Genomic DNA, 15,282 nt, shown 5'->3' with positions numbered 1-15,282 from the left:
ATTCCCCCTGAGTAGACACAGTCCAGCGCAGGGTGAGTCACTGACCTTAGGGCCTGATGAGTGGTCCCTGAAGGAAGATATACTATAGTGAGGGCTTAATGCCAGGGTAGGTGTGCTGCTGTCCTCCACATGTATGTTCATACAGTGGTGGAGGGTGAGCGGCACCTATCGAGAGTCCAGGCAGAGTAGGTGTAGGAGGGGTGAGAAATGCTGGGGAAAAAAATGGGTAAAGGGACCAGGTAGGGGGGAGAGCTGGGCAGTGAGGAGGGGTTGGGGTGCGGGAGAGAGGGTGCCTGTGAGTGCACTCTGCGCTCTGTGCGGCACTTGCCGGCAGAGCTGGTGTCAGAGGAGGTAAAGAAGGGGCTGGTGTGAGGGAGACAGGGTGCCTGGTAGTGTGCTCCGTGCGCTGCCCGGCGCTATCAGGCAGGGCGGGTGTAGCGGTAATACCTCACCGGAGGGAGGCGGAGGGTAGGGGGACCAAGGTTGGGAGGGAGAGCCGGACAGAGAAGCTGAGCGGCGCTTGCAGGTTGGGCAAGTGTGAGGGTAACCTTCAAATGGAGGGAGACAGAGACTGGGGGGACCAGGGTGAGAGGGGAAGAGGGGACAGAGAAGGAGGGCTGGGGTGCGGGACGACCGGTACCTGTTAGTGCGCTCCGTGCACTGAACGGCGTCTGAGCCGTCTGCGGGGGGAAGGCTGCGGCTAGTTCGGGATGCGCACAGTGTTGGCGTCACTCCCTTGTTTCACCAACGATCGTTTCACCTTTCGGCTTCTTCAGGGTGTAAGTGTGTGAGGTAAGAGGCATAGGTGCTGTCTATTTAACGTATTGGCGCTGGTGCCTGATAGGTTCTCCCTTCTTCATATAATGGGTATGTTCTTCATATAATGGGTATGTGTATAGCACAATGGAGAGGAGGAAACCTGGTGATCCTTATTGCAGCGGCATGGACTGAGTACACTTGTCCATATTATGGCTGTACCTATTGAGTATTTAACCTTTAATTTCCTTAGGTCCCTAAATAATTTAGGGAATTAAGGTTGCTTGTTTGGCATTTCTCTATGTGCCACGTCAGGGCAATGTTCGGGGAGTGGGTGATAGGTTTACATTATAATGATATCCGTGCGTAGCTGCGAGGAAGGTAAGGGAGATGAGGGAGAAGCATGTTAGCGGGGGGGGGGGCGGGGGGCGAGGGGAATGGGGGGGGGGGGAAGGGTTGTCAGTTGGGCGGCTACGGAGGAAATGCTGAGAGCATACTTGAAGCTTGGAATATCTTTAATTTTAATTTTATGGCTGTTTGGGGGGGCGCCCCATCGGCCTTTCTTCCCTTAAAGGGGCAGAATGATTCCTGTTGATTTGAATGTGTCTGGTAGATGGAGCAACTGATCAGGAGTAAGTGGTACATCATCCGTTTGTTATCAGTATACTTGTGCTTCTACATACAATTTACTCTCCAGGGTGCACCTCCACGCCATTTATTCCTGGAGACTCTGTATAACAGGCCTCCTACACCTCTATGTATTGTGGACTTCTCGAATTTATTTGTCAAAACCTAACTAATTGTTATCAACCTGTGCACTGATCTATGTCCCTCTTTCCCCTTTCCCCCAAAAATTAGCTTTTACATTAAACCCAGTTTGCACATTATACATGCGGAGAACCGGGTTTACCCCTTCCAACAATCATTGCCAGGTCGGTCGACCCATGTTATAAGCTAGTGTTCACGCTGGATGCAGTTATATTCCCGGCGGTCGGAATCCCGCGTTCAAAAACCCAACACTTTCTCCCTCTATGGGTGTCCACAACACCCATAGAGGGAGAATAAATTAGTGCCTGCTGCGTGGCGAGCCTGCAAGGGGGGGGGGCGTCTCTCCCCCCCCCCCCCCCGGTCGGGATTTCGACAATCGGGATTTCGTATCAAACCCGTTCACGCTAGGGTCTTTTAGCGCCTGATTTTTAAAGGGCAAAATGCACCCTGTCCCTCTAGAACAGCCTGCTGCCTGTCCCCGCCAGTGCACACGGGGAAGCCCAGGGCCGCCGTAGATGCCCAGTGCTTCCACGGCAGTGTTCGGCGGGCCAGGGCCTTCCCCTTTGGTGTTGTGGGCGGGTCTGGTCCACCACCTTTATGCTGCCCCTGTGCAGTGTCCTATAACAGTGGTTCCCAACCCTGGTCCTCAAGTACCCCCAACAGTGCACGTTTTCCAGGTCACCCAGCAGGTGCACTCATTATTCAGACATTTAAAAAGATCCACAGGTGGAGCTAATTATGTCACTTGTGATAGTGGGGCAGATGTACGAAGCAGCGTTAAGTGCAAAAATGCACTTAATGCTGGTTAACTGGGGGGGGGGGGGATTACGTTTATGGTAATGTATTACTAGCGCACCTAACGTGCGCTAGTGACAGCCCGCCGAGTTACGCTTGGCGGGGCTGTCCCCTGCAACCCCCCCCCCAGGGATTAACAGCCGGGGCGATGTATTAACAGCCTTCAAGGTGTTAATTCACCCCGGCCGCTTCGCCAGCTCAGGGCTAGCGTTGTCCTATCCCCCACTGTGGGGACAACGCTAGCCCTGCTTCTGGCTCGGGCTGCGCAGGAGATCCTGCGGTTTTTGCGTGATCTCGCGCATGCCCATTAGAGCCGGACAGGGGGGGTGTGGAAGCGCAGTGAGCATGCGCGGGACACAGGGGGAGCCGTTAACGCTGGGCATAACGGCTCTCCTTATCGGCTTGGGGGGGTTAATACATTAGCAAATAACGGGTGTCTGCTTCTCCTCGTTATGCAGGAGAAGCGGGACCCGCTATTTGAGAAGCGCTATGGGGGGGTTAGTACATCTGCCCCTCTGTGTGGAGACCTGGAAAATGTGCACTGTTGGGGGTACTTGAGGACCAGGTTTGGAAACCACTGTGCTAGAAGGAACAGTAATAAGGTTTGGTGCGGTCACATCAGCAACCTGGCAGCTACCTGTGTTCTAGGTGCAGTGTGAAAGGGGTATATGGAGTGACATTGCAAATGGTATTAATGGGAATTAATACAAAGGTATGCTACAGTGTAGACACCAGGAGGCAGTGCCAGATTAAGCCTTCGGGGGGCCCAGGGCACTTTAGATAGGGGGGCCCCCTTGCACTTGTCATTACTGGCCGCAAAATGCATGGGAGAATATTACACTGTCAAAACACAGAGTAAAGGCAGTATAAACTTGATCAATGGGTAACTGCAGGGGATATATATATATATATATATTACACACATACACACACATATACATACATACCACATGAAAATCCTGTGGTGTTTGTCCCTCTGCACCTTACTCTGTAGGAGACCTCACAGTCCCAGTGCTGCCTCTGATTAAAAACCCTCCCATGACTAGGCTGCTGCTGTTCTCCATGGGCCTGAGGAGCATGTAATGAGCTCCACCAATTAGAGCTCAGCACAAAACTCTCAGCCTCTGCCCTCTGGTGCAAAGTGTCATGGGACTTAGTCAACTCCCAGTAGTGTGCCTTGGCTCCCGATGCTCAGCACCATTAATCATTGTCACATCGGCAGATAGGTGAAGCTGCAGCACTACCCCACTCTCATGCACATTTTTTTTTTAAATACATGCCAACCACAGGGGGGCCCTAGCTAGAGGGGGGCCCAGGGGTACTGACCCCTTGTGCCCCCATTATAATCCAGCCCTGCCAGGAGGGGGTGAAACAAATGACAGATTATCTAGTAGACTATTTACAGCAGGGGTGGCCAAATCTGTGCTCAAGATCTACCAACAGTGCATGTTTTCCAGGCAACCTGTGGATCTATAGTAGGAATGAATGCAGCAGGTTTTAAAATGTGACAGTAATGACTGCAGCTTTGCACCAGCTGGGTAACCTGGAAAACATGGACCGTTTGTAGATCTCGAGGACCGGTTTGGACACCCCTGATTTACAGTATATAATAAATCTGAATCAGGCCCAATATGCCTCACATTCTGATTTTCCCATGGGCTAGTGCTAGTCAGTCAAAGAAAGTGGATTATAGGTAAAACTATCGATGGTCAGTGTTTTACTATCGATGGGTGGTTCCAGTATTGCCATCGATGCCCATCCCTACAGTGTACAGGCACTGTGACAGCAGCTGGGCGAGAGCAACATCACAGCAGCCCCTGGTCGCTGCTAGGATCTATACACCGATAACACCCAGCCCACAATTCAGAGTAAAATATGCATTACAGCACGTACTTGTACAAACACAGAGGGAATCGTACGGTTTAGCTGAGTCCTTATAATACATTCGTATAATGTATTCTCTTTTGGACCGATTATCAACATCTAAGCGTCATATTACATACAGCCAGCGTAGGGGGAGGATACAAAGGGGATAAAAAACAGACGATGTCTCAGAGACTGTGCTGCCATCGATGGAAACCATCGACGCTCGATTCCCCAGCGACGTCCGATAGTCACGTGTACGGTAAAACATAGGCACGTACTAGTACAGATCAATGTCTGAGCAGCCGGAGCTCCAGCCAGCCCCCCAGTGTGCTTGTACCGTACATACAGAAGCTCCATGCTCAGCGCTCACCTCACTCGCCGCCGGACACTCCCTCACCCCGGTTCTACGCGTTCTTCCGCTGCTGCCTCTGAGACCTGTGGGCGTGGGATGGAAAGCGCACGACGGAGAAGGCTGGGCGGGGACACGGGTGAGGAGGAGACTGGGCGGGGACACGGGTGAGGGGGAGGAGACTGAGCGAGGACACATGTTCGCTCTCTCTCATCCCCCAGGCGCACAGAGCAGGTTTCCGACCTCGTCTCTTCCTGACGTCACCAGGTCATGTGGCTGGACAGCAATAATGGCCGCGGCGGTGTGGGATGTCCCATGATCCTCTGGTCCCACACAGGGCCCCTTCCTGCCCAGCAAGTGCTTCCCCATCCGTACTTCCGGTGCACGTCCTCAGGGCCAGTGCACGGTGGGAAATTACCAAAACTGAATGTGATCTAGTGCGTGCATATTGCAGTGGAACAATGAACACCGTACATGCAGCTGCAGGGGAGCAAGCAGTGGGGGTCCCAGACCGGCCTCCCAACCTCTGCATCGATACCATAGCCACGATGCCTGCTGCCATCATGCCAAGCCCCTGTGCCAGCCGCCGCTAGAAGTGACTGACATTACTTCATTTAAGAATAGCAAGAGACATGATGACCTGTGGAGTGCAAAGCATGACAGCCAGCGATGTTCGCTACTTCGCTGGAGAGAAGGAGGAGACCGAACGGGGCGGGGCTAGACGGCCGTGTGACTGTACAGCGGGATAAAGTCTCATCTAAAAAAAACCGGTACATTCGGTATAAAATGATTTTGCCGGTACAGTGTTAAAAAACGGTACTGTACCGGCAAAATCGGTACAGTTGGTGGGTATGGTACTGTGCACCAACTACTACACCCCATGTATATGTACCCACCCAGGTTACCTATGCTGATGATGTCCCTGGTCCTGTTGCTTGTGGACCTCCCCTTTCAGCCAGCATCGGATGTCATTCTACAGTTCCCCATCTGCTGTTCCATAACAGCACCACTATAGTGGATCCCCAGCTCCAAGTGGCCAGCAGTGCATGTTGGGACTTGTAGTTCGCAAAACTTTGCCAGCAGATGAGACTACTGAGTTAAGTTGAGGAAAAGGAGACGGAAGTAGTGTTATAGTGGGAGCAGTCATCCACCCCCCCCCCCCAAGACACCCCACTTGGTCTTACCAGTTCATCTGCCTTCTCCTCCTCCCCCCGCACGCGCGGGACCGGTGCAAGCTTCAGCCGCCGCGCGTGTGCTACGTCGCTTGCACTGCCAGTGCAGGAAGGGAAGCGCCGCTCAGTCTTCTTCACTGCAGCCAGCCACTCTTCTCCCTGTGCTGCCGTGCGCACAGGCAGCACAGGGAGAAGAGTGGCTGGCTGCAGTGAAGGATCATTTCCACGACGAGAAACTAACCGATACACCCACACATGTAGTTGCACAGAAAGCCCTATACTGACTAAGCAGCGCTTCCCTTCCTGCACTGGCCTGGGTGTCATTCAGAGCAAGCGACGTAGCACACGCGCGGCGACTGAAGCTTGCACCGGTCCCGTGCGGGGGGAGGAGAAGGCGGCAACACTGGAGCAGCAGGAGTTACCGTTCTGTGGCCCAGCTTGTTGTGCCAGTGCCCACCCAACCCGCACTGGACGATACAGCGTCAGTGCCCACCCGACTCGCACTGTCACCAGCGAGGGATCCCAAAAACCGGTACATTCGGTACACTAAGATTTAGCCGGTACAGACCGTTTAAAAAACGGTACTGTACCGGCTAAATCGGTACAGTTGGAGGGTATGTAAACTGCCCGACCCCAGCACTTATCTCACTCCCTGCCGCTGCCAGACACACAATGACGGCATTATTTATAGCCCCGCTGCCGCCTGCTTTGAGACTAGACTAGAGCAGGAACCGGAGCACTTGTGTCCTGTAATGTCAGGGCTATAACCATGGTTGCCTACCCGACCCTCCCCCTTCAGGGAGAAAATGCTGTGTTCCTGGACTTCCCTGGTAATGTATGATTGCCATCACCTGTGGTGACAGCTTTCTTATCAGTTACCTATCTCCCCACAGGTGCTGGCAATCATACATTATCCATACCTCCCAGCATGCCCCTCTCCATGAGGGAGAAAATGCTCTGTTCCTGGACTTCCCTGGTAATGTATGATTGCCATCACCTGTGGTGACACCTTTCTTACCAATTACCTAGCTCCCCACAGGTGACGGCAATCATATTTTACCAGGGTCCAGGAACAGAGCATTTTCTCCCTGAAGGGGAGGGTCAGGTAGGCAACCCTGGCTATAACCCGGGCTCCATCTGCCCTGTATGATACATTATAGCTGTGTAAACATGGAGCAATGTGGTTGCTGCCGATACTGATTTGGCCAGCAGGGAGGGATGGCACACGGGAGAACATAGTAGTAGATCTAGGTTGTACTGCACAGTCTGTTTCTACTTTAGATTCCGGTGTCTTGCATCAGGATTTTTATGTAGAGATGTGGCAAACAGAGTGCGTTTTGACTATTTGCTATGTGATTTTGAATACATAGTAAAAATTGATAGCCACAATGGCTCTGTGTACGGACTTTCAAAAGAAAAAGAGAAAGACGAAGGGTGGTGGGTAAGGGAATGAAGGAAACAGCGAGAGAAGGAGGAAGGGGTATGACCCAGAGGGGTAGATTTATTAACTGGTGATCCGGGGCATATGCGCTATCCCTATGCGCTAAAGCAGGGGATAGCGCTTCCCCTGAGCTATGACACCCACTGAGCGGGTGTCTTACGTGCGGCGGTGTAAGGCAGGAGGCAGAGCGCAGCTACAATATTTTGTAGTGCGCGCCTGCCTCCTGCCTGATTTATGAACGGTCAGCATCGCTGACCATTCCGCCTAATGCAGCTATCGACTTCGACAGCTGCAGGCGGCGATGCCCTATGCCTACAGCAGGGACAGCGCTGTCCCTGCTAGTGGCGCTGAGCTGCGCTGGGGATCTCGCGTGAGTAGCGAGATGCCGTGCATTTGCAGTCCAGCCGGCCAGGGAGAAGAAGACAGCGCGTCAGTGTTAACTGATGCGCTGTCAGCTAAAGGAGGCATCGCTGGAGGGGGGAGTTAGCACTCCCCGCTTCGGCGGGCAAGATCTTAGTAGATCTTGTCGCTTTCCCCTCCTGCTTCACCTCACTACTGAGCCACTATAATAAATACCCCAGAGTGTGAGATAGAATGTCAGAAGAGGAAGGGAGAGAAAGAGTTGTGTAGGAGAGAGGGGTTAAGGGGAAGAGATATAGAAGGTGCCAGGGATAGACGATCAGAGTGGGACAGGGAGGAAAGAAGTGGGTATGAGAGATAGAGGAGCAGGAAGAGGAAGGGTGAGAATGGAGAGGGGAGCGAAGTTAAATAAAAGAGGAGATGGGTTGTAAAAGTCAGGGACAGTGTGCCCCACCTCAGCACAAGTAGAGTGGCGGCCTGGGTCTCTTGCTTCCTCTCCCTGGCAATGGGCACCCGGCTCATACTCCCCAGTGTTGGGACTCTCATTAGCCATGGCTGGGTCCGCCTATTGCCATCTCCGTGTCTTCTGCTCCCTTTTTCAAGCGGCGGCGGGTCATCCAGAAGGATGCCGAGTGGGGAGAGCACCTCTCCTGCCTGGTGCTTCCTGACTCTGCAAACTAAAGGTATTGTCACAATTACAAAATAACAAGCTGGAGTTTTCACAATCATCAGAGATAAAGTAACACAGGGCTGATTAGGTGCTGATACTAGGCTAAAGTGACTTTTTGGGCAGCCACTATTGCAAATACTAATGCTGCAACTGATTGGCTGTCTATTGAGAGACTCACCAGCATGCCCACCAACTCGAGACACAATTTAACATATGAGGTATTAATATGCCTATTCTAGAAGAATGGGTACCTCTCGTGTATGTAGTTAAGTTGCAGGCGGACGGAATACCGATTGACAGATTCCCCACAACCAAATGCCGATGGACAATATACCAACATGTACACACCACCGACAATCGAAATACTGACATGTCACACTCCCCCGCGGTGGTACACGGCGGGTACTGTACTCACCCGCCCGTGTCCGCCACCGGCTGGCGTTTGTCGGCCTCCATGTCAGGTGAGGCGGCAGGCAGAGGTCCGGCAGTGTTGGAAGGCAGCATGGGAATCTGCAGCATGGTCCCGCTCTAACGCTATAGATGCTGGGAGGCCAGCTCCGCCATCTTGCTTGAGGGCAAACAGAGGATTGGGCCAGGCCAGGTATTCTCACCTGTTTCTGTGTGACAGCCAATGGCAGCCGCCCTCTTTGCATAAAGGGGATCTGCCTAGGTAGCTCAGTGTCAGTGCAAAGAGTCTTCTGTGCCGTGCACTTCCTAGAAGGCTCCTGACTAGGGATGGACATCGGAAGCCAACCATCAAATGATGGCAGTGCTTCCACCATTGAAACTTTCGATGCGATGGTAACTAACCATCGAATCAAAAGTATTCGATGGTGAAAACTAGTTATATGACTAGTGCATGCGCAAAAGCCTGTATTGCCATTTGTAAGGTAGTAATTGAGTTTGGTGGCAGGGCCCAGGCTCTGAGCAACATATTACTTTATCATTGGACATTGTGTGTATAATATACATATATAATATTCACACAATGCCCAATGATGAAGTAGTATAATAATTTTGTACACATTATTAACACTTTAACAGCAAGTAATCAAAATGTAATAAAATTAGATAAATTGTAAACTAACTCGTTTTAGACTGTGTGGACTGACTTTTTTAAAGATAACTCGTTTTAGGTTTCACTATTTTTCCAGATAGGAAAATGTCTATTTATTAAGGCAAGTGTAACAACACACACACACACACACACACACACAAATAAGGGAGATGACGGTATAGTGGTCATCACATCATTTATATGGTGAGATATATATTGCAATGAGCAGGGCTGGCTCTACCATGAGGCAGCTGCCTAGAGTGCCAGGATCTGTGGGGGCACCACTATAATGCTACACACTAGGCGATTCTAGCTTCCATCGTCAGCTATATGGTCGCTCAGTGACCATATTGCCGGTGATACCTAGCGACCTTCGCCGTGTGTGCGCTCCCACCGCAGCCCAGCGGTCGCTGGTCGCAGGAACTTGCTAGAATCACTGGTCCCCAGTAAAATACTGATAACCAGCAATTCGGTCACTGAGCGACCAATCGCTAGCGACAAGGTCACGTAATATAAAAAATAGTTCACTATATATAAAAACAGTTAAGGTGCCCCTACACTGAGGCGATTTGGTCCGATTGTGGCCAATTGCGACCAATCGACCCCTTAAATCGGACCAAATCGCCTCTCCCTGACATGCTGTTGGGTCCCGTGCGAATCGGACCCGACCAGGTGCTCAGACCAGCAGGCAGCCACCCGTTCCTCCTGGCGGTGAGGCGGGTGGGAAGCAGGGATGCATGCAATCTATCACAACTGATCGCATGCGTTCCTGCCGCCGGGAAGGTCCCTGCAGCCTGCAGGCTGTCCTGTGTCCGTACACTGCTGCGAGACGTCACAGCAGTGTATGGGCACCTTTATCTTGGTTCATTCCACTGGTACCCCAGGACTGTGTATATTGTTCCTCACTATCTCACTATATTGACAGAAACAGACAATCTCTGACCAACACTTCACTGATGATCATATAGTGGTTGCTGCCTGGTAATACTAATGCAGTATATTAATGAGTGTTGTATGTGACTGACATTCACAAATATCTGTAGCTAGTTGTATTGTGTACTTATTATTATTATTATTATAGCTTGCCTGAGCTGGTATAACATTCAGTGACTTCTCCTCCTCTCTGAATCCTCCAGAGCTCAGTGTGTCTGTGAAATTTGCTGCTGTTTGAGTGACTGGTGCTGCAGAGTGAGGTTTGTGCTCTGATAGGCTCTCTGAGTCAGGGAGAGCCAATCAGAACTAGCAGTGGGCCCTGTTGCCTAGCAGCTACAGCAACCATAGAGAGGGAGAGGGAGAAGCAGAGAGAAAGTCAGACAGCCTCCAACGAACCTAGGAAGTTTCCCTGACACAGACACAGCAGCCAGGGGAGGCATAGCTTTTGGGAATTACAAAAAATAAGCCACCATCGGTACACCATCGAATGATTAGCATTCGATGGTGACAAACATCGGAAGGTCACCATTAAATGGTAAAAACACTAACATCGAAAGAAAAACATCGATGTTTCCGAAACATCGACCATCGATGTCCATCCCTACTCCTGACTCATTGTGCCCTTGCTATTCCCGCTGTGCCCGTCAGCTTGCTATTGGCTATTTGACCCCATCGCTCATTCCAGTCACGCTGGTCACCAGCTTCTCCCTGGTACTCTTGGGTGCTACCTCCTGGATTCCTGACTCCGGTCCCGCTCCTGGATCTTCCAAGAATCCGTCTCCAGCATCCCCAGGTCCCAGCCATTCCTCATATTCTTCCAGTCTCCGGATCCATTATTGTTGCCATCCTTTCACTTCTTTACCTGGACATTCCTCATCATTGTTATCTGGACATTCCTCATCATTGTACTCTGGATATTCCTCATCATTGTTATCTGGACATTCTTTATCATTGCTACTCATTATTATTATTTTCCCTGCCTTTATCTCAAAGAAGTATTTGAGTCCCTGTATGACATCATTCATTAAACCCGCTCATTTTAACCCTACTGCTACTGCCTTGTCTCCAGTCCCTGTGCATCACACGACCCCATCTGAATCTTAAACCGTGACAGTTTGCACTGACCCGATGGAGTCGGGTGAAAATCAGGGACCCTTGGCAGGTGTGTTGCAAGGCATTATGGCTCGTCTGGAACAGTTGGAATCCTCACAGCGGCTAGTGGCGCAATTCCTACAAACACTGACACCTCCACCAGCAGTTGCTGAAGCAACATCGCAAGCCCCTTCAGGAGGTTCCCCTGCCACGCCGCCAGCCGGGTCTATTATCCCTCCTCATCTGCATTTGCCAACTCCCAGCAAATATAATGGATCTCCTAAAGGATGTCGCAGGTTCTGGAATCAGTGCGATGTGCACTTCACCCTCCAATCGTCCAACTGCCAAAGCACGAGTAGCCTACATTGTCTCTCTCCTCTCTGGTGCAGCCCTGAATTGGGTTTCGCCTCTTTGGGAACGAGCAGATCCTCTGCTGAACAATTATGACGATTTTATCACTTACTTTCGGCGAATATTTGACGAACCAGGTCGAGTGTCATCTGCTGCTACAGAGATTCTGAGAATTCGTCAAGGTAGCAGACCAGTGGGTCAATATGTTGTACAGTTCCAGCCTTAAGGTGGAATGAAGAGGCCCTCGTTTCTGCATTCTGGATTGGCCTAGCCAGTCGCCTCAAGGATGAATTGGCCACTCGCGATACACCTACCACCCTGACAGACCTAATTTCCTTGTGCAATAAAGTTGATCTGCGACTTCAAGAGCGGCAACTGGAGAGAGCTCGCTCTGATCGCTTTCGACATCGTCCCACTCCTGCTGTTACTCCTCCTGTAAAAAGTGGATCGTCTACTGCTTCTGCCACAGAAGAACCAATGCAAATAAATCGGTCTCGTCTCTCCCTCGAAGAGAAGAACCGACGACGTTGAGACAATCTTTGTATGTACTGTGCCTCATCTTCCCATCTCCTGGCCTCTTGTCCAATAAAGTTGATCTGCGACTTCAAGAGCGGCAACTGGAGAGAGCTCGCTCTGATCGCTTTCGACATCGTCCCACTCCTGCTGTTACTCCTCCTGTAAAAAGTGGATCGTCTACTGCTTCTGCCACAGAAGAACCAATGCAAATAAATCGGTCTCGTCTCTCCCTCGAAGAGAAGAACCGACGACGTTGAGACAATCTTTGTATGTACTGTGCCTCATCTTCCCATCTCCTGGCCTCTTGTCCACTCCGTCTGGGAAACGACCGCTCCTAATCCCCACGAGGGAGGTTAGATTGGGAGTGTTATTACCATCTCCATCCACCATAGACTCTACCATTTCTGTTATGCTGAGTACCCCTCAGGGACAGACGTCCATCCAGGCCCTGTTGGAAACTTCATTTCGGCTGATATCGCTGCACAGCACTCTATACCTCTCCAGCCATTAGAGCAGCCTTTGGTCCTGACAGCCGTTGACGGAAGCCACATCTCCAGCGGTCATATCATCTCTCAGACTGTACCAGTACATCTTCAAGTCGGAGCTCTGCACCAAGAAAGGTTAGAGTTTTTGGTCCTTCCTCAGTCTTCACACGCTGTAGTTCTGGGAATGCCATGGCTTATCAAGCACAATCCCCATGTCGACTGGCTGACCATGGAGATCAAGGCCTGGAGTAAAGACTGCTTCTCTTCTTGTTTATCTCTAGTCATACCCGTCCTTCTGAGTGAGTCACAAGTACCCTCTTCCGAACTCTCTGCCTCAGCCATACCAGCTCCTTATTTGTCTTTTTCGGATGTCTTTAGTAAAGGAGGTGCCGATACTCTGCTGCCCCACCGGCCATGGGACTATCCCATTGATCTCATTCCAGGCAAGACTCCACCACGGGGAAGAACGTATCCTTTATCGTTACCTGAGACATAGGCCATGTCAAAATACATCCAAGAAAATCTGGAGAAGGGATTCATTCGGCCGTCCACCTCTCCTGCAGAGGCAGGTTTCTTCTTTGTCAAAAAGAAAGATAGCAGTTTGAGACCTTGTATCGATTACCGGGGGCTGGATGACATCACCATTAAAAATCGCTGTTCGATAAAGTTAAGGGGGCTACGGTCTTCTCCAAACTAGACTTGAGGGGTGCATACAACCTGATCCGTATCAGCCAGGGGGATGAATGGAAGACGGCCTTCAATACCCGAGACGGCCATTATGAATATCTTGTCATGCTGTTTGGTCTATGCAATGCCCCTGCCGTTTTCCAGCAATTTGTGAATGACATCTTCTGGGACATGTTGTATGTATCTATTGTTGTTTATTTGGACAACATTCTCATCTTCTCTCCCAATCTCAGTACTCGCCGGCACACCGTCCGTGAGGTGTTAAATCGTCTTCGCCAGAACCAGCTTTTCTGCAAGCTTGAAAAATGCGTCTTTGAAGTCTATTCAGTTCCCTTCCTTGGTCACATTCTTTCAAGTACCGGGTTGGAGATGAATCCTGAGAAGGTTCATGCTATTCAAGATTGGACGCCTCCTACCACCCTCAAAGGGGTGCAAAGATTCCTTGGCTTCTCCAATTACTATCGCCGCTTCATCTGAGATTTCTCCACCATAGCAGCACCTCTGACCGCACTCACCCGAAAGGGGGCCAAATCCTGCCCGATGGCCGCCCGAGGCCTCTGAGGCCTTTCGACAACTAAAACAGGCCTTTATAACCGCCCCAATCCTTCTTCAGCCAGATGTGAATAGACCCTTCATCCTGGAGGTCGATGCCTCTTCAGAAGGAGTAGGGGCAAGTCCTTTCGCAAAAAGGAGAGGATTCAGAGCTTCACCCTTGTGCATATTTCTCCAATATATTTCTTACGGCAGAAAATAATTACCCCATTGGAGAACAGGAGCTGTTAGCGGTTAAGTTAGCCTTTGAAGAGTGGCGGTACCTATTGGAGGGGGCTCGTCACCAGATTACAGTCTTTTCAGATCACAAAAACCTTTCTTTCTTACGTCATGTCCAGTGTCTCACTTCTCGACAAGCCCGCTGGGCTATGTTCTTTGAACGATTTAACTTCCAAATCAAGTATCGTCCAGGGGTTTTAAACAAGGCTGACGCTTTATCTCGTTCCTTCTATGCCAGTTCAGACTCCGAACCTCTAAAGCAGCCCATCCTGAACCCAGTAGTCTTCGCTCATGTCACTCCTCATCCTACACCTCCTTCAGGCAAGTCCTTTGTGCCACCCAACTTACGCAAGAAGCTGTTGACCTGGGGTCACGCCTTCCGTTTTGCTGGACATTCAGGTATTCAAAAGACTTTGCAATTTCTCCTGCATTCATATTGGTGGCCGACCATTCGGCAGGATGTAACAAACTTTGTATCATCGTGTGTCAAGTGTGCTCAGCACAAGACTTCTCGAACTCCCCCGGCTGGGGCTCTGCTACCACTGTCCATCCCAACGGAACCATGGACTCATCTTTCGATGGACTTCATATCCGAATTACCTCCATCTGGCGGTTACACTGTTATCTGGGTGATAGTCGATCAATTTTCAAAGATGGCCCACTTCGTGCCCCTAAAGTCTCTGCCTTCTGCTTCAGTACTAGCTCAACTCTTCATATCAACCATCTTCAAGCTTCATAGGTTGCCTATAGAAATTATATCCGACCGGGGTGTTCAGTTCGTTGCCAAATTCTGGAGAGCACTGTGTGCGGCTGTTCAGGTGAAACTGAAATTCTCCACCGCCTTCCATCCTCAGACTAACGGGCAAACCGGACGTGTCAACCAGGATCTAGAGACATTCATTCGACTCTTCGTGTCCTCTTCTCAGGATGAATGGAAGGATCTTCTCCCTTGGGCAGAATATGCACACAACAACTCAAACCATTCCTCTTCAGGCACCACACCCTTCTTTACAGTTTACGGCAAACATCCACGCTCCCGACTTCACAAATCTGCCTTCTCCAGAGGTTCCTGCAGCTTCTTCCTCCCTTCATCGTTTTTGCAAAAATATGGGCTGTCCATAAAGCTTCTTCAAGCTTCTGCCAGATATAAGAGTGCAGCTGACAAGAGAAGGAAAGTGGTTCCACCATTAAAGGTAGGGGATCGAGTATGGCT

General features: G+C 50.7%; 1 protein-coding gene across 6 annotated transcripts in view; it reads right to left on the bottom strand.

The window, feature by feature from the left end:
• LOC146075803 (uncharacterized) overlaps positions 1 to 15,282 on the bottom strand; it is a 249,158-nt gene that overhangs the window by 64,361 nt on the left and 169,515 nt on the right. The window contains exon 1 of one of the 6 annotated variants that reach the window (XM_083185410.1): positions 4,556 to 4,899. The exons of 4 other annotated variants lie outside the window; for them this stretch is intronic. The gene's annotated coding sequence lies outside the window, so the exon portion shown is untranslated. Of the gene's footprint in view, positions 1 to 4,555; positions 4,900 to 15,282 lie in introns of those variants that run through there. One more of the 6 variants, XM_083185415.1, reaches the window with a different exon arrangement.

This window comes from Crinia signifera, chromosome 4 (assembly GCF_055691185.1).
Source record: "Crinia signifera chromosome 4, ASM5569118v1, whole genome shotgun sequence".
Classification (NCBI taxonomy): Eukaryota; Metazoa; Chordata; class Amphibia; order Anura; family Myobatrachidae; genus Crinia; species Crinia signifera.
Note: the sequence above shows the minus strand (reverse complement) of the source record. Positions and strands in the feature narration are given on the sequence as shown.